Below are 17,877 nucleotides of genomic sequence, written 5' to 3' on the forward strand. Positions count from 1 at the left end.
TAGCAGGTTTAGGTCTGGTTAGTACTTGGATGAGAGACCGCCAAGGAATACCAGGTGCTTTAAGCTTTTGGAATTTTTTCACTTAGTATATAATAAATTTGCCAAAAAATAGAGTCAATGCCCGATCTCTGAATATAAGCAGGTTTGGGCCAGGTTAGTAATTGGATGAGAGACCGCCTAGGAATACCAGGTGCTTTAAGCTTTTGGGGTTTCTTTCCTACTTTTATAATGTACTGGCGAGTAGATTGGCTGATCTTTAAATAGCCTTCTCTTTGCAGCAGTCTTCGCTTATGGCCATACCAGCCTGGCTATGCCCGATCTTGTCTGATCTCGGAAGCTAAGCAGGTTTGGGCCTGGTTAGTGCCTGGATGGGAGACCGCCTGGGAATACCAGGTACTGTAAGCTTTTTGAAATTTTTCTCTTAGTATATAATAATTTTGCCAAAAAATAGAGTCAATGCCCGATCTCTGAATATAAGCAGGTTTGCGCCAGGTTAGTACATGGATGGGAGACTGCCTGGGAATATCAGGTGCTTTAAATTTTTGGATATTTTTCACGAATTATATAATAATCTTGCAAAAAAAAAAAAAAAAAAAAAAAATGAGTCAATGCCCGATCTCTGAATCTTAGCAGGTTTAGGTCTGGTTAGTACTTGGATGAGAGACCGCCAAGGAATACCAGGTGCTTTAAGCTTTTGGAATTTTTTCACTTAGTATATAATAAATTTGGCAAAAAATAGAGTCAATGCCCGATCTCTGAATATAAGCAGGTTTGCGCCAGGTTAGTACATGGATGGGAGACTGCCTGGGAATACCAGGTGCTTTAAATGTTTGGATATTTTTCACGAATTATATAATAATCTTGCAAAAAAAAAAAAGAGTCAATGCCCGATCTCTGAATTTTAGCAGGTTTAGGTCTAGTTAGTACTTGGATGAGAGACCGCCAAGGAATACCAGGTGCTTTAAGCTTTTGGAATTTTTTCACTTAGTATATAATAAATTTGGCAAAAAATAGAGTCAATGCCCGATCTCTGAATATAAGCAGGTTTGCGCCAGGTTAGTACATGGATGGGAGACTGCCTGGGAATACCAGGTGCTTTAAATTTTTGGATTTTTTTCACGAATTATATAATAATCTGGCAAAAAAAAAAAAAAGAGTCAATGCCCGATCTCTGAATCTTAGCAGGTTTAGATCTGGTTAGTACTTGGATGAGAGACCGCCAAGGAATACCAGGTGCTTTAAGCTTTTGGAATTTTTTCACTTAGTATATAATAAATTTGGCAAAAAATAGAGTCAGTGCCCGATCTCTGAATATAAGCAGGTTTGGGCCAGGTTAGTACATGGATGGGAGACTGCCTGGGAATACCAGGTGCTTTAAATTTTTGGATATTTTTCACAAATTATATAATAATCTTGCAAAAAAAAAAAAAAAAGAGTCAATGCCCGATCTCTGAATCTTAGCAGGTTTAGGTCTGGTTAGTACTTGGATGAGAGACCGCCTAGGAATACCAGGTGCTTTAAGCTTTTGGGGTTTCTTTCCTACTTTTATAATGTACTGGCGAGTAGATTGGCTGACCTTTAAATAGCCTTCTCTTTGCAGCAGTCTTCGCTTATGGCCATACCAGCCTGGCTATGCCCGATCTTGTCTGATCTCGTAAGCTAAGCAGGTTTGGGCCTGGTTAGTGCCTGGATGGGAGACCGCCTGGGAATACCAGGTACTCTAAGTTTTTTTGAAATTTTTCACTTAGTATATAATAATTTTGCCAAAAAATAGAGTCAATGCCCGATCTCTGAATATAAGCAGGTTTGCGCCAGGTTAGTACATGGATGGGAGACTGCCTGGGAATACCAGGTGCTTTAAATGTTTGGATATTTTTCACGAATTATATATTAATCTTGCAAAAAAAAAAAAAAAAGAGTCAATGCCCGATCTCTGAATCTTAGCAGGTTTAGGTCTGGTTAGTACTTGGATGAGAGACCGCCAAGGAATACCAGGTGCTTTAAGCTTTTGGAATTTTTTCACTTAGTATATAATAAATTTGCCAAAAAATAGAGTCAATGCCCGATCTCTGAATATAAGCAGGTTTGGGCCAGGTTAGTAATTGGATGAGAGACCGCCTAGGAATACCAGGTGCTTTAAGCTTTTGGGGTTTCTTTCCTACTTTTATAATGTACTGGCGAGTAGATTGGCTGATCTTTAAATAGCCTTCTCTTTGCAGCAGTCTTTGCTTATGGCCATACCAGCCTGGCTATGCCCGATCTTGTCTGATCTCGGAAGCTAAGCAGGTTTGGGCCTGGTTAGTGCCTGGATGGGAGACCGCCTGGGAATACCAGGAACTGTAAGCTTTTTTGAAATTTTTCACTTAGTATATAATAATTTTGCCAAAAAATAGAGTCAATGCCCGATCTCTGAATATAAGCAGGTTTGCGCCAGGTTAGTACATGGATGGGAGACTGCCTGGGAATATCAGGTGCTTTAAATTTTTGGATATTTTTCACGAATTATATAATAATCTTGCAAAAAAAAAAAAAAAAAAAAAAAAGAGTCAATGCCCGATCTCTGAATCTTAGCAGGTTTAGGTCTGGTTAGTACTTGGATGAGAGACCGCCAAGGAATACCAGGTGCTTTAAGCTTTTGGAATTTTTTCACTTAGTATATAATAAATTTGGCAAAAAATAGAGTCAATGCCCGATCTCTGAATATAAGCAGGTTTGGGCCAGGTTAGTACATGGATGGGAGACTGCCTGGGAATACCAGGTGCTTTAAATTTTTGGATATTTTTCACGAATTATATAATAATCTGGCAAAAAAAAAAAAAAAAGAGTCAATGCCCGATCTCTGAATCTTAGCAGGTTTAGATCTGGTTAGTACTTGGTTGAAAGACCGCCTAGGAATACCAGGTGCTTAAAGCTTTTGGAATTTTTTCACTTAGTATATAATAAATTTGGCAAAAAATAGAGTCAATGCCCGATCTCTGAATATAAGCAGGTTTGGGCCAGGTTAGTACATGGATGGGAGACTGCCTGGGAATACCAGGTGCTTTAAATTTTTGGATATTTTTCACGAATTATATAATAATCTTGCAAAAAAAAAAAAAAAGAAGAAGTCAATGCCCGATCTCTGAATCTTAGCAGGTTAAGGTCTGGTTAGTACTTGAATGATAGACCGCCAAGGAATACCAGGTGCTTTAAGCTTTTGGAATTTTTTCACTTAGTATATAATAAATTTGCCAAAAAATAGTGTCAATGCCCGATCTCTGAATATAAGCAGGTTTGGGCCAGGTTAGTACTTGGATGAGAGACCGCCTAGGAATACCAGGTGCTTTAAGCTTTTGGGGTTTCTTTCCTACTTTTATAATGTACTGGCGAGTAGATTGGCTGATCTTTAAATAGCCTTCTCTTTGCAGCAGACTTCGCTTATGGCCATACCAGCCTGGCTATGCCCGATCTTGTCTGATCTCGTAAGCTAAGCAGGTTTGGGCCTGGTTAGTGCCTGGATGGGAGACCGCCTGGGAATACCAGGTACTCTAAGTTTTTTTGAAATTTTTCACTTAGTATATAATAATTTTGCCAAAAAATAGAGTCAATGCCCGATCTCTGAATATAAGCAGGTTTGCGCCAGGTTAGTACATGGATGGGAGACTGCCTGGGAATACCAGGTGCTTTAAATGTTTGGATATTTTTCACGAATTATATATTAATCTTGCAAAAAAAAAAAAAAAAAAGAGTCAATGCCCGATCTCTGAATCTTAGCAGGTTTAGGTCTGGTTAGTACTTGGATGAGAGACCGCCAAGGAATACCAGGTGCTTTAAGCTTTTGGAATTTTTTCACTTAGTATATAATAAATTTGCCAAAAAATAGAGTCAATGCCCGATCTCTGAATATAAGCAGGTTTGGGCCAGGTTAGTAATTGGATGAGAGACCGCCTAGGAATACCAGGTGCTTTAAGCTTTTGGGGTTTCTTTCCTACTTTTATAATGTACTGGCGAGTAGATTGGCTGATCTTTAAATAGCCTTCTCTTTGCAGCAGTCTTTGCTTATGGCCATACCAGCCTGGCTATGCCCGATCTTGTCTGATCTCGGAAGCTAAGCAGGTTTGGGCCTGGTTAGTGCCTGGATGGGAGACCGCCTGGGAATACCAGGTACTGTAAGCTTTTTTGAAATTTTTCACTTAGTATATAATAATTTTGCCAAAAAATAGAGTCAATGCCCGATCTCTGAATATAAGCAGGTTTGCGCCAGGTTAGTACATGGATGGGAGACTGCCTGGGAATATCAGGTGCTTTAAATTTTTGGATATTTTTCACGAATTATATAATAATCTTGCAAAAAAAAAAAAAAAAAGAGTCAATGCCCGATCTCTGAATCTTAGCAGGTTTAGGTCTGGTTAGTACTTGGATGAGAGACCGCCAAGGAATACCAGGTGCTTTAAGCTTTTGGAATTTTTTCACTTAGTATATAATAAATTTGGCAAAAAATAGAGTCAATGCCCGATCTCTGAATATAAGCAGGTTTGGGCCAGGTTAGTACATGGATGGGAGACTGCCTGGGAATACCAGGTGCTTTAAATTTTTGGATATTTTTCACGAATTATATAATAATCTGGCAAAAAAAAAAAAAAAAAGAGTCAATGCCCGATCTCTGAATCTTAGCAGGTTTAGGTCTGGTTAGTACTTGGTTGAAAGACCGCCTAGGAATACCAGGTGCTTAAAGCTTTTGGAATTTTTTCACTTAGTATATAATAAATTTGGCAAAAAATAGAGTCAATGCCCGATCTCTGAATATAAGCAGGTTTGGGCCAGGTTAGTACATGGATGGGAGACTGCCTGGGAATACCAGGTGCTTTAAATTTTTGGATATTTTTCACGAATTATATAATAATCTTGCAAAAAAAAAAAAAAAGAAGAAGTCAATGCCCGATCTCTGAATCTTAGCAGGTTAAGGTCTGGTTAGTACTTGAATGATAGACCGCCAAGGAATACCAGGTGCTTTAAGCTTTTGGAATTTTTTCACTTAGTATATAATAAATTTGCCAAAAAATAGTGTCAATGCCCGATCTCTGAATATAAGCAGGTTTGGGCCAGGTTAGTACTTGGATGAGAGACCGCCTAGGAATACCAGGTGCTTTAAGCTTTTGGGGTTTCTTTCCTACTTTTATAATGTACTGGCGAGTAGATTGGCTGATCTTTAAATAGCCTTCTCTTTGCAGCAGACTTCGCTTATGGCCATACCAGCCTGGCTATGCCCGATCTTGTCTGATCTCGTAAGCTAAGCAGGTTTGGGCCTGGTTAGTGCCTGGATGGGAGACCGCCTGGGAATACCAGGTACTCTAAGTTTTTTTGAAATTTTTCACTTAGTATATAATAATTTTGCCAAAAAATAGAGTCAATGCCCGATCTCTGAATATAAGCAGGTTTGCGCCAGGTTAGTACATGGATGGGAGACTGCCTGGGAATACCAGGTGCTTTAAATGTTTGGATATTTTTCACGAATTATATATTAATCTTGCAAAAAAAAAAAAAAAAGAGTCAATGCCCGATCTCTGAATCTTAGCAGGTTTAGGTCTGGTTAGTACTTGGATGAGAGACCGCCAAGGAATACCAGGTGCTTTAAGCTTTTGGAATTTTTTCACTTAGTATATAATAAATTTGCCAAAAAATAGAGTCAATGCCCGATCTCTGAATATAAGCAGGTTTGGGCCAGGTTAGTAATTGGATGAGAGACCGCCTAGGAATACCAGGTGCTTTAAGCTTTTGGGGTTTCTTTCCTACTTTTATAATGTACTGGCGAGTAGATTGGCTGATCTTTAAATAGCCTTCTCTTTGCAGCAGTCTTCGCTTATGGCCATACCAGCCTGGCTATGCCCGATCTTGTCTGATCTCAGAAGCTAAGCAGGTTTGGGCCTGGTTAGTGCCTGGATGGGAGACCGCCTGGGAATACCAGGTACTGTAAGCTTTTTTGAAATTTTTCACTTAGTATATAATAATTTTGCCAAAAAATAGAGTCAATGCCCGATTCCTGAATATAAGCAGGTTTGCGCCAGGTTAGTACATGGATGGGAGACTGCCTGGGAATATCAGGTGCTTTAAATTTTTGGATATTTTTCACGAATTATATAATAATCTTGCAAAAAAAAAAAAAAAAAAAAAAAAAAGAGTCAATGCCCGATCTCTGAATCTTAGCAGGTTTAGGTCTGGTTAGTACTTGGATGAGAGACCGCCAAGGAATACCAGGTGCTTTAAGCTTTTGGAATTTTTTCACTTAGTATATAATAAATTTGGCAAAAAATAGAGTCAATGCCCGATCTCTGAATATAAGCAGGTTTGGGCCAGGTTAGTACATGGATGGGAGACTGCCTGGGAATACCAGGTGCTTTAAATTTTTGGATATTTTTCACGAATTATATAATAATCTGGCAAAAAAAAAAAAAAAAGAGTCAATGCCCGATCTCTGAATCTTAGCAGGTTTAGGTCTGGTTAGTACTTGGATGAGAGACCGCCAAGGAATACCAGGTGCTTTAAGCTTTTGGAATTTTTTCACTTAGTATATAATAAATTTGGCAAAAAATAGAGTCAGTGCCCGATCTCTGAATATAAGCAGGTTTGGGCCAGGTTAGTACATGGATGGGAGACTGCCTAGGAATACCAGGTGCTTTAAGCTTTTGGGGTTACTTTCCTACTTTTATAATGTACTGGCGAGTAGATTGGCTGATCTTTAAATAGCCTTCACTTTGCAGCAGTCTTCGCTTATGGCCATACCAGCCTGGCTATGCCCGATCTTGTCTGATCTCGTAAGCTAAGCAGGTTTGGGCCTGGTTAGTGCCTGGATGGGAGACCGCCTGGGAATACCAGGTACTCTAAGTTTTTTTGAAATTTTTCACTTAGTATATAATAATTTTGCCAAAAAATAGAGTCAATGCCCGATCTCTGAATATAAGCAGGTTTGCGCCAGGTTAGTACATGGATGGGAGACTGCCTGGGAATACCAGGTGCTTTAAATGTTTGGATATTTTTCACGAATTATATATTAATCTTGCAAAAAAAAAAAAAAAAGAGTCAATGCCCGATCTCTGAATCTTAGCAGGTTTAGGTCTGGTTAGTACTTGGATGAGAGACCGCCAAGGAATACCAGGTGCTTTAAGCTTTTGGAATTTTTTCACTTAGTATATAATAAATTTGCCAAAAAATAGAGTCAATGCCCGATCTCTGAATATAAGCAGGTTTGGGCCAGGTTAGTAATTGGATGAGAGACCGCCTAGGAATACCAGGTGCTTTAAGCTTTTGGGGTTTCTTTCCTACTTTTATAATGTACTGGCGAGTAGATTGGCTGATCTTTAAATAGCCTTCTCTTTGCAGCAGTCTTCGCTTATGGCCATACCAGCCTGGCTATGCCCGATCTTGTCTGATCTCGGAAGCTAAGCAGGTTTGGGCCTGGTTAGTGCCTGGATGGGAGACCGCCTGGGAATACCAGGTACTGTAAGCTTTTTTGAAATTTTTCACTTAGTATATAATAATTTTGCCAAAAAATAGAGTCAATGCCCGATCTCTGAATATAAGCAGGTTTGCGCCAGGTTAGTACATGGATGGGAGACTGCCTGGGAATATCAGGTGCTTTAAATTTTTGGATATTTTTCACGAATTATATAATAATCTTGCAAAAAAAAAAAAAAAAAAAGAGTCAATGCCCGATCTCTGAATCTTAGCAGGTTAAGGTCTGGTTAGTACTTGAATGAGAGACCGCCAAGGAATACCAGGTGCTTTAAGCTTTTGGCATTTTTTCACTTAGTATATAATAAATTTGGCCAAAAATAGAGTCAATGCCCGATCTCTGAATATGAGCAGGTTTGGGCCAGGTTAGTACATGGATGGGAGACTGCCTGGGAATACCAGGTGCTTTAAATTTTTGAATATTTTTCACGAATTATATAATAATCTTGCAAAAAAAAAAAAAAAAGTCAATGCCCAATCTCTGAATTTTAGCAGGTTTAGGTCTAGTTAGTACTTGGATGAGAGACTGCCAAGGAATACCAGGTGCTTTAAGCTTTTGGGTTTTCTTTCCTACTTATATAATGTACTGGCGAGTAGATTGGCTGATCTTTAAATAGCCTTCTCTTTGCAGCAGTCTTCGCTTACGGCCATACCAGCCTGGCTATGCCCGATCTCGTCTGATCTCGGAAGTTAAGCAGGTTTGGGCCTGCTTAGTACTTGGATGAGAGATGCCCTGGGAATACCAGGTACTGTAAGCTTTTTGGACATTTTTCACTTAGTATATAATAATTTTGCCAAAAAATAGAGTCAATGCCCGATCTCTGAATATAAGCAGGTTTGGGCCAGGTTAGTACATGGATGGGACACTGCCTGGGAATACCAGGTGCTTTAAGCTTTTGGGTTTTCTTTCCTACATATATAATGTACTGGCGAGTAGATTGGCTGATCTTTAAATAGCATTCTCTTTGCAGCAGTCTTCGCTTACGGCCATACCAGCCTGGCTATGCCTGATCTCGTCTGATCTCGGAAGCTAAGCAGGTTTGGACCTGGTTAGTACTTGGATGGGAGACCGCCTGGGAATACCAGGTACTGTAAGCTTTTTGGACATTTTTCACTTAGTATATAATAAATTTGGCAAGAAATAGAGTCAATGCCCGATCTCTAAATTTTAGCAGGTTATTCTGGTTAGTACTTGGATGAGAGACCGCCTAGGAATACAAGGTGCTTTAAGCTTTTGGGTTTTCTTTCCTACATATATAATGTACTGGCGAGTAGATTGGCTGATCTTTAAATAGCCTTCTCTTTGTAGCATTATTTGCTTACGGCCATACCAGCCTGGCTATGCCCGTTCTTGTCTGATCTTGGAAGCTAAGCAGGTTTGGGCCTGGTTAGTACTTGGATGGGAGACAGCCTTTTGGTTTTCTTTCCTACTTATATAATGTACTGGTGAGTAGATTGGCTGATCTTTAAATAGCCTTCTCTTTGCAGCAGTCTTTGCTTACAGCCATACCAGCCTGGCTATGCCCGATCTCGTCTGATCTCGGAAGCTAAGCAGGTTTGGCCCTGGTTAGTATTTGGATGGGAGACCGCCTTGGAATACCAGGTGCTGTAAGCTTTTTGGAAATTTTTCACTTAGTATATAATAATTTTGCCAAAAAATAGAGTCAATGAATATAGATCTCTGAATATAAGCAGGTTTGGGCCAGGTTAGTACATGGATGGGAGACTGCCTGGGAATACCAGGTGCTTTAAATTTTTGGACATTTTTCACGAATTATTTAATAATCTTGCAAAAAAAAAAAAAAAAGAGTCAATGCCCGATCTCTGAATCTTAGCAGGTTTAGGTCTGGTTAGTACTTGGTTGAAAGACCGCCTAGGAAAACTAGGTGCTTAAAGCTTTTGGAATTTTTTCACTTAGTATATAATAATTTTGCCAAAAAATAGAGTCAATATAAGCAGGTTTGGGCCAGGTTAGTACATGGATGGGAGACTGCCTGGGAATACCAGGTGCTTTAAATTTTTGGATATTTTTCACGAATTATATAATAATCTTACAAAAATAGTCAATGCCCGATCTCTGAATCTTAGCAAGTTTAGGTCTGGTTAGTACTTGGTTGAAAGACCACCTAGGAATACCACATGCTTAAAGCTTTTGGGATTTTTTCACTTACTATATAATAAATTTGGCAAAAAATAGAGTCAATGCCCGATCTCTGAATATAAGCAGGTTTGGACCAGGTTAGCACATGGATGGGAGACTGCCTGGGAATACCAGGTGCTTTAAATTTTTGGATATTTTTCACGAATTATATAATAAACTTGCAAAAAATAAAATAAAATAAAAAAAGAGTCAATGCCCGATCTCTAAATTTTAACAGGTTTAGGTCTGGTTAGTACTTGGATGAGAGACCACCTATGAACACTAGGTGCTTTAAGCTTTGGGGTTTTCTTTCCTACTTATATAATGTACTGGCGGGTAGCTTGGCTGATCTTTAAATAGCCTTCTCTTTGCAGCAGTCTTCGCTTACGGCCATACCAGTCTGGCTATGCCCGATCTTGTCTGATCTCGGAAGCTAAGCAGGTTTGGGCCTGGTTAGTATTTGGATGGGAGACCGCTTTGGAATACCAGGTGCTGTAAGCTTTTTGGAAATTTTTCACTTAGTATATAATAATTTTGCCAAATAATACAGTCAATGCCGATTTCTGAATATAAGCAGGTTTGGGCCAGGTTAGTACATGGATGGGAGACTGCCTGGGAATACCAGGTGCTTTAAATTTTTTGATATTTTTCACGAATTATATAATAATCTTGCAAACAAATAAAAACAAACAAAAAAAAAGAGTCAATGCCCGATCTCTGAATCTTAGCAGGTTTAGGTCTGGTTAGTACTTGGTTGAAAGACCGCCAAGGAATACCAGGTGCTTAAAGCTTTTGGAATTTTTTTACTTAGTATATAATAAATTTGGCAAAAAATAGAGTCAATGCCCGATCTCTGAATATAAGCAGGTTTGGACCAGGTTAGTACATGTATGGGAGACTGCCTGGGAATACCAGGTGCTTTAAATTTTTGGATATTTTTCACGAATTATATAATAATCTTGCAAAAAAAAAAAAAAAAAAAGAGTCAATGCCCGATCTCTGAATCTTAGCAGGTTTAGGTCTGGTTAATACTTGATTGAAGGACCGCCTAGGAGTACCAGGTGCTTAAAGCTTTTGGAATTTTTTCACTTAGTATATAATAAATTTGGCAAAAAATAGAGTCAATGCCCGATCTCTAAATTTTAACAGGTTTAGGTCTGGTTAGTACTTGGATGAGAGACCACCTATGAACACTAGGTGCTTTAAGCTTTGGGGTTTTCTTTCCTACTTATATAATGTACTGGCGAGTAGATTGGCTGATCTTTAAATAGCCTTCTCTTTGCAGCAGTCTTCGCTTACGGCCATACCAGTCTGGCTATGCCCGATCTTGTCTGATCTCGGAAGCTAAGCAGGTTTGGGCCTGGTTAGTATTTGGATGGGAGATAGCTTTGGAATACCAGGTGCTGTAAGCTTTTTGGAAATTTTTCACTTAGTATATAATAATTTTGCCAAAAAAAACAGTCAATGCCCGATCTCTGAATATAAGCAGGTTTGGGTCAGGTTAGTACATGGATGGGAGACCGCCTGGGAATACCAGGTACTGTAAGCTTTTTGGACATTTTTCACTTAGTATATAATAATTTTGCCAAAAAATAGAGTCAATGCCCGATCTCTGAATATAAGCAGGTTTTGGGCCAGGTTAGTACATGGATGGGAGACTGCCTGGGAATACCAGGTGCTTTAAATTTTTGGATATTTTTCACGAATTATATAATAATCTTGCAAAAAAAAAAAAAAAAAGAGTCAATGCCGGATCTCTGAATTTTAGCAGGTTTAGGTCTAGTTAGTACTTGGATGAGAGACCGCCAAGGAATACCAGGTGCTTTAAGATTTTGGGTTTTCTTTCCTACTTATATAATGTACTGGCAAGTAGATTGGCTGATCTTTAAATAGCCTTCTCTTTGCAGCAGTCTTCGCTTACGGCCATACAAGCCTGGCTATGCCCGATCTTGTCTGATCTAGGAAGTTAAGCAGGTTTGGGACTGGTTAGTACTTGGATGGGAGACCGCCTGGGAATACCAGGTACTGTAAGCTTTTTGGAAATTTTTCACTTAGTATATAATAATTTTGCCAAAAAATAGAGTCAATGCCCGATCTCTGAATATAAGCAGGTTTGGGCCAGGATAGTACATGGATGGGAGACTGCCTGGGAATACCAGGTGCTTTAAATGTTTGGATATTTTTCACGAATTATATAATTGTCTTGCAAAAAAAAAAAAAAAAAAAGAGTCAATGCCCGATCTCTGAATCTTAGCAGGTTTAGGTCTGGTTAGTACTTGGATGAGAGACCGCCAAGGAATACCAGGTGCTTTAAGCTTTTGGAATTTTTTCACTTAGTATATAATAAATTTGGCAAAAAATAGAGTCAATGCCCGATCTCTGAATATAAGCAGGTTTGGGCCAGGTTAGTACATGGATGGGAGACTGCCTGGGAATACCAGGTGCTTTAAATGTTTGGATATTTTTCACGAATTATATAATTGTCTTGCAAAAAAAAAAAAAAAAAAAGAGTCAATGCCCGATCTCTGAATCTTAGCAGGTTTAGGTCTGGTTAGTACTTGGATGAGAGACCGCCAAGGAATACCAGGTGCTTTAAGCTTTTGGAATTTTTTCACTTAGTATATAATAAATTTGGCAAAAAATAGAGTCAATGCCCGATCTCTGAATATAAGCAGGTTTGGGCCAGGTTAGTACATGGATGGGAGACTGCCTGGGAATACCAGGTGCTTTACATTTTTGGATATTTTTCACAAATTATATAATAATCTTGCAAAAAAAAAAAAAAGAGTCAATGCCCGATCTCTGAATTTTAGCAGGTTTAGGTCTAGTTAGTACTTGGATGAGAGACCGCCAAGGAATACCAGGTACTTTAAGCTTTTGGGTTTTCTTTCCTACTTATATAATGTACTGGCGAGTAGATTGGCTGATCTTTAAATAGCCTTCTCTTTGCAGCAGTCTTCGCTTACGGCCATACCAGCCTGGCTATGCCCGATCTCGTCTGATCTAGGAAGTTAAGCAGGTTTGGACTGGTTAGTACTTGGATGGGAGACCGCCTGGGAATACCAGGTACTGTAAGCTTTTTGGAAATTTTTCACTTAGTATATAATAATTTTGCCAAAAAATAGAGTCAATGCCCGATCTCTGAATATAAGCAGGTTTGGGCCAGGTTAGCACATGGATGGGAGACTGCCTGGGAATACCAGGTGCTTTACATTTTTCGATATTTTTCACAAATTATATAATAATCTTGCAAAAAAAAAAAAAGAGTCAATGCCCGATCTCTGAATTTTAGCAGGTTTAGGTCTAGTTAGTACTTGGATGAGAGACCGCCAAGGAATACCAGGTGCTTTAAGCTTTTGGGTTTTCTTTCCTACTTATATAATGTACTGGCAAGTAGATTGGCTGATCTTTAAATAGCCTTCTCTTTGCAGCAGTCTTCGCTTACGGCCATACAAGCCTGGCTATGCCCGATCTCGTCTGATCTAGGAAGTTAAGCAGGTTTGGGACTGGTTAGTACTTGGATGGGAAACCGCCTGGGAATACCAGGTACTGTAAGCTTTTTGGAAATTTTTCACTTAGTATATAATAATTTTGCCAAAAAATAGAGTCAATGCCCGATCTCTGAATATAAGCAGGTTTGGGCCAGGTTAGTACATGGATGGGAGACTGCCTGGGAATACCAGGTGCTTTAAATTTTTGGATATTTTTCACGAATTATATAATAATCTTGCAAAAAAAAAAGAGTCAATGCCCGATCTCTGAATCTTAGCAGGTTAAGGTCTGGTTAGTACTTGAATGATAGACCGCCAAGGAATACCAGGTGCTTTAAGCTTTTGGAATTTTTTCACTTAGTATATAATAAATTTGGCAAAAAATAGAGTCAATGCCCGATCTCTGAATATAAGCAGGTTTGGGCCAGGTTAGTACTTGGATGAGAGACCGCCTAGGAATACCAGGTGCTTTAAGCTTTTGGGGTTTCTTTCCTACTTTTATAATGTACTGGCGAGTAGATTGGCTGATCTTTAAATAGCCTTCTCTTTGCAGCAGTCTTCGCTTATGGCCATACCAACCTGTGCAACCCTGTTCATTGTAGTGGTACAATCCAGGAAGTGCAAGTGTGTGTAGAAAGGACGGAAGCTAACTCTTGTATTGTTTGTTTGTTTATTATTTTTTATAGTTAGAATTAATTGTAAGAGGAGTTTTTCTTTATCTATTTAATAAGTTTTAAACCACGAACCAGCAGCTTCATGCTGTCTGGGGAGTGGTTTAATTTTTTATTTTTTATTCATAATGAGTGAAATGGATCAACTGCTTGTTTCACAACTTGCAACAAATTTGAAACAAGCTAATGCAATTGACCAAGGCAAAGGATTAAGACAAGGAGAAGGGATGATGGCGAAAGAAATGAAGAAACAAAGGATCTATTCAAAAGAAGCTACAGCAATAATTGACATCAGTAAAGTGCTTAATGGAGGAGCGCAGGACATTATTAGAGCAATAAAGGAAAAAGTGAGCGTGGAAAAAATTCTTGCGGTAAGACCAAAGACTAATAAACAATATGAAGTGACTTTTGAAACGGAGGAAGCTTGTGATGGACTGTTAAATGGTTTGCAAATTAAAGGACAAATATGTGATGTTAAAAAACTCCAGGACAGAGAATATGTAGTCTCGTTCATGCATCTGCCTGTGTATTTAGATGATGATGACATAACCTCGAAATTGGAAGGATGGGGAGTTACTCCCATAACAGAGATAAGGAGGAAGTTTTACCCAGGAACGGAGATAGAGGATGGGACAAGATTTGTTAAGGTTAAGTTCCCAAAGGAGGTGGCATCATTGCCATATAGTACAAGGTTTGAGACAACTGAAGGCTCACAGTACTTCAGGATAATACACAGTAGGCAGGTCAAAACTTGTAGATTGTGTTTAAGTCCAGAACATATCATCTGTCATGGTCTTGTCATGATCCTGTCTCTATCTCTCTCTTCTTCTCTCTCTGTCTCCCCCTGCTGGTTTATCCCCTCCTGTCTCCCTCGCTCTTCGCTTCTGTGTCACAGCTGTCTTCACTTCTCATTAAGATAATTCCCCCTCCACCTGGTTCTCATCTTGCCTCGTTATTTGGGCTACTTCTACCCTCTCGTTCCCGTGTCTCATTGTCAGATTGTTACTTCCGAATGAAGCCGTTGCCTTTGACGTCCTTGTTAGCAGTTGGTCTTGTCCTATCCTGTCCTGTCTAGTCGGGGTGAAGTTAGTTGTCTACTATCGTTACCTGTACATCTCTGTGCTCACCCATTATACCCCACAGAACCTTACCTGCTGTTCTACGCCGCGACCGCCCCGCACTGCGAGCTCCGATCCCCGGCTCTCCCCTGAGCCCAGTCAAAGCCTCCACCTCGCCAGCCTTCTGGTCGTTCCAGCCACGGAGGTTTCCTGTGTTAGTTTAATCCAGCCTTCGGGTCTTCCTTAGTTTTCATCTTTGTACTCCTTAGTTGGATTTTCCTGTGGCTTTCCTTTGTTGGATTAAAGACTGTCATTTTGCCCTCGCATTTGAGTCCTCTCTCTTCAATATCCATCACAGAACAATCTGACCATATGATGGACTCAGCGAGTGGCAGCCCGTTCCAGGCTGCCGTCGAGCACCAGGGCGTCCTCCTCGGGAGGCATGAGGAGGACATCTCCGCTACCCGACACGCCGTCGGTTCTTTGGCCGCCCAAATGTCCGAGCTTTCCAGCCAGGTCCACAACCTCCGCCTCCAGCCTTCCGCCTCTTATTCTCCTCCTGGTCAGACGGAGCCTCGGATAAACAATCCTCCGGTCTATTCGGGTGAGCCAACTCAGTGCCGCGCTTTCCTTACCCAGTGTGAGGTGGTATTCTCGCTCCAGCCCACTACTTATGCTAAGGAGAGGGCCAAGGTGGCTTTCGTTCTTTCACTCCTCCACGGGCGGGCTCGCGAATGGGGAACGGCCAACTGGGAGACGGAGGCAGAGTGCATCTCAACCTTTGAGCGCTTCAAGGAGGAGATGATCCGGGTCTTCGACCGCTCCGCCTACGGAGAGGAGGCGTCCCGTCGGCTTTCCACACTCCGGCAGGGAAGACGATCCGTGCCGGATTTCTCCGTTGAGTTCCGGACCCTCGCTACCACCTGTGGGTGGAACCAACCCGCACTGACTGCTCGCTTCCTGGAGGGCTTGTCTCCAGAGGTGCGGGACGAGGTCCTCGTCCGTGAGATCCCCGCCCGGCTCGACGACCTTATCGACCTGGCCATCCGGGTGGAGAGACGGTTTGATCAGCGCCGTCGTGCTCATCGCCTAGAGGAGAGTCTCTTCTCGCCGCCTCGAGTCAGCCCCTCCCACTCAGAACCGGAACCCATGCAGCTGGGTGGCCTGCGTATTTCACCTAAGGAGCGTCAGAGGAGGATCTCTAACCGCCTCTGCATGTACTGTGCTAGTGCCTCTCACTTTGTGTTTTCGTGTCCTGTAAAAGCCAACGCTCGCCAGTAGGAGGAGGGTTACTGGCGAGCGCTACCACTAAGACCATCCCTTCCACTTCCTGCACGATACTTCCAGCGCATCTCCAGTGGGCGGGGTCGTCAGCCTCCTGTGCGGCCTTGATCGACTCTGGGGCCGAGGGAAACTTTTTGGATGAGAAGTGGGCGCTCCAACAAGGTATTCCGCTCACACCGCTAAGAGACTCCACCTCTTTATTTGCCCTTGATGGCAGCACCCTACCTAGGGTACAGAAACAGACTATCCCATTAACTCTAACCATTTCTGGCAACCATAAAGAGACAGTTTCCTTTTTTATTTTTCAGTCTCCTTTTACTCCTTTAGTACTGGGGCACCCTTGGTTAGAACTTCACAATCCACACATTGACTGGGCTAAGGGGTCTGTTTTGTCTTGGAAGTTGTCGTGTCATGTTAAGTGTTTAGCCTCGGCTGTTCCCCCCGTGTCTTCTGTTTCTGTGTTGCAGGAGGAGACGGGAGATCTGACTGGGGTTCCGGAGGAGTATCACGATTTGCGAGGGGTTTTCAGCCGTTCTCGAGCCATGTCTCTTCCGCCCCACCGTCCGTATGACTGCGCTATTGATCTCCGCCCGGGGACCACGCCCCCTCGGGGTAGGCTCTACTCTCTTTCTGCTCCCGAACGGGAGGCTTTAGAGAATTATTTATCTGAGTCTCTCAGCGCCGGCACAATCGTTCCGTCCTCGTCGCCTGCCGGCGCCGGATTCTTTTTTGTTAAGAAGAAAGACGGTTCTTTACGCCCATGCATAGATTATCGGGGGCTGAACGACATCACGGTTAAGAATCGTTACCCCTTGCCACTGATGTCCTCAGCCTTCGATATCCTGCAGGGGGCAAGAGTCTTTACCAAGCTCGACCTACGTAACGCCTACCATCTCGTACGCATTCGGGAGGGGGACGAGTGGAAGACTGCCTTTAACACGCCCCTCGGCCACTTCGAGTATAGGGTCCTCCCCTTCGGATTGGTTAACGCCCCCGCTGTCTTTCAGGCTCTGATCAATGACGTCCTTCGGGATATGCTCAATTTATTCGTTTTTGTCTATCTCGATGACATTTTGATTTTTTCGCCCTCTCTCCAGGTTCATGTGCAGCACGTTCGCCGCGTTCTCCAACGTTTGCTTGAGAATCGACTCTTTGTTAAGGCCGAGAAGTGCTCCTTTCATGCTTCGTCTATAACGTTTTTAGGCTCCGTTATCTCGGCAGAGGGGATCAGAATGGACCCTACCAAGGTCCAGGCCGTGCTCGATTGGCCCGTCCCTGAGTCTCGTGTCTCGCTACAGCGCTTTCTCGGTTTTGCTAATTTTTATCGCCGCTTTATACGCAACTTCAGTCAGGTGGCCGCGCCACTCACTGCCCTCACTTCGGTTAAATCTCGTTTCGGTTGGTCCGGTTCTGCGCAGGAGGCGTTTGACCGGCTTAAGATCCTTTTTATGTCCGCACCCATCCTCCGCACTCCAGATAGCTCAAGACAGTTTATCGTTGAGGTCGATGCCTCCGAGGTAGGGGTGGGAGCCGTTCTTTCCCAGCGGTCAGCGTCGGATAATAAGATACACCCTTGCGCGTACTTCTCCCACCGCCTTTCCCCCGCTGAACGTAATTATGATGTCGGGAATCGTGAGCTCCTCGCCATCCGCCTGGCATTGGGTGAGTGGCGGCAGTGGTTAGAGGGATCCTCTGTTCCTTTTATTGTTTTGACGGATCATCGCAATTTAGAATACATTCGCTCC

The 17,877-nt window shown here is 41.9% G+C and overlaps 7 non-coding genes and 10 pseudogenes across 7 annotated transcripts; all 17 read left to right on the plus strand.

Moving 5' to 3' along the window:
- Positions 1–286: 286 nt before the first annotated feature.
- LOC127937572 (5S ribosomal RNA) lies at positions 287–405 on the plus strand. Its single transcript, XR_008148396.1, has one exon. It is a non-coding gene; the product is annotated as a 5S ribosomal RNA (ribosomal RNA).
- A 1,203-nt stretch (positions 406–1,608) lies between these two features.
- On the plus strand, positions 1,609–1,727 carry LOC127936973 (uncharacterized; annotated as a pseudogene).
- Positions 1,728–2,227: 500 nt separating this feature from the next.
- On the plus strand, positions 2,228–2,346 carry LOC127937832 (uncharacterized; annotated as a pseudogene).
- Positions 2,347–3,415: 1,069 nt separating this feature from the next.
- On the plus strand, positions 3,416–3,534 carry LOC127936974 (uncharacterized; annotated as a pseudogene).
- Positions 3,535–4,036: 502 nt separating this feature from the next.
- Positions 4,037–4,155, plus strand: LOC127937583 (5S ribosomal RNA). Its single transcript, XR_008148397.1, has one exon. It is a non-coding gene; the product is annotated as a 5S ribosomal RNA (ribosomal RNA).
- A 1,063-nt stretch (positions 4,156–5,218) lies between these two features.
- On the plus strand, positions 5,219–5,337 carry LOC127936975 (uncharacterized; annotated as a pseudogene).
- Positions 5,338–5,837: 500 nt separating this feature from the next.
- LOC127937863 (uncharacterized) lies at positions 5,838–5,956 on the plus strand (annotated as a pseudogene).
- A 789-nt stretch (positions 5,957–6,745) lies between these two features.
- LOC127936976 (uncharacterized) lies at positions 6,746–6,864 on the plus strand (annotated as a pseudogene).
- Positions 6,865–7,364: 500 nt separating this feature from the next.
- LOC127937596 (5S ribosomal RNA) lies at positions 7,365–7,483 on the plus strand. Its single transcript, XR_008148398.1, has one exon. It is a non-coding gene; the product is annotated as a 5S ribosomal RNA (ribosomal RNA).
- A 644-nt stretch (positions 7,484–8,127) lies between these two features.
- LOC127936034 (5S ribosomal RNA) lies at positions 8,128–8,246 on the plus strand. Its single transcript, XR_008148214.1, has one exon. It is a non-coding gene; the product is annotated as a 5S ribosomal RNA (ribosomal RNA).
- Positions 8,247–8,467: 221 nt separating this feature from the next.
- Positions 8,468–8,586, plus strand: LOC127937697 (5S ribosomal RNA). Its single transcript, XR_008148481.1, has one exon. It is a non-coding gene; the product is annotated as a 5S ribosomal RNA (ribosomal RNA).
- A 398-nt stretch (positions 8,587–8,984) lies between these two features.
- Positions 8,985–9,103, plus strand: LOC127937932 (5S ribosomal RNA). Its single transcript, XR_008148597.1, has one exon. It is a non-coding gene; the product is annotated as a 5S ribosomal RNA (ribosomal RNA).
- A 907-nt stretch (positions 9,104–10,010) lies between these two features.
- On the plus strand, positions 10,011–10,129 carry LOC127936151 (5S ribosomal RNA). Its single transcript, XR_008148225.1, has one exon. It is a non-coding gene; the product is annotated as a 5S ribosomal RNA (ribosomal RNA).
- Positions 10,130–10,921: 792 nt separating this feature from the next.
- Positions 10,922–11,040, plus strand: LOC127936777 (uncharacterized; annotated as a pseudogene).
- Positions 11,041–11,543: 503 nt separating this feature from the next.
- On the plus strand, positions 11,544–11,662 carry LOC127936866 (uncharacterized; annotated as a pseudogene).
- A 926-nt stretch (positions 11,663–12,588) lies between these two features.
- Positions 12,589–12,706, plus strand: LOC127937865 (uncharacterized; annotated as a pseudogene).
- Positions 12,707–13,067: 361 nt separating this feature from the next.
- Positions 13,068–13,186, plus strand: LOC127936334 (uncharacterized; annotated as a pseudogene).
- Positions 13,187–17,877: the final 4,691 nt, after the last annotated feature.

The sequence above is a fragment of the Carassius gibelio genome, chromosome A19 (assembly GCF_023724105.1).
Source record: "Carassius gibelio isolate Cgi1373 ecotype wild population from Czech Republic chromosome A19, carGib1.2-hapl.c, whole genome shotgun sequence".
Classification (NCBI taxonomy): domain Eukaryota; kingdom Metazoa; phylum Chordata; class Actinopteri; order Cypriniformes; family Cyprinidae; genus Carassius; species Carassius gibelio.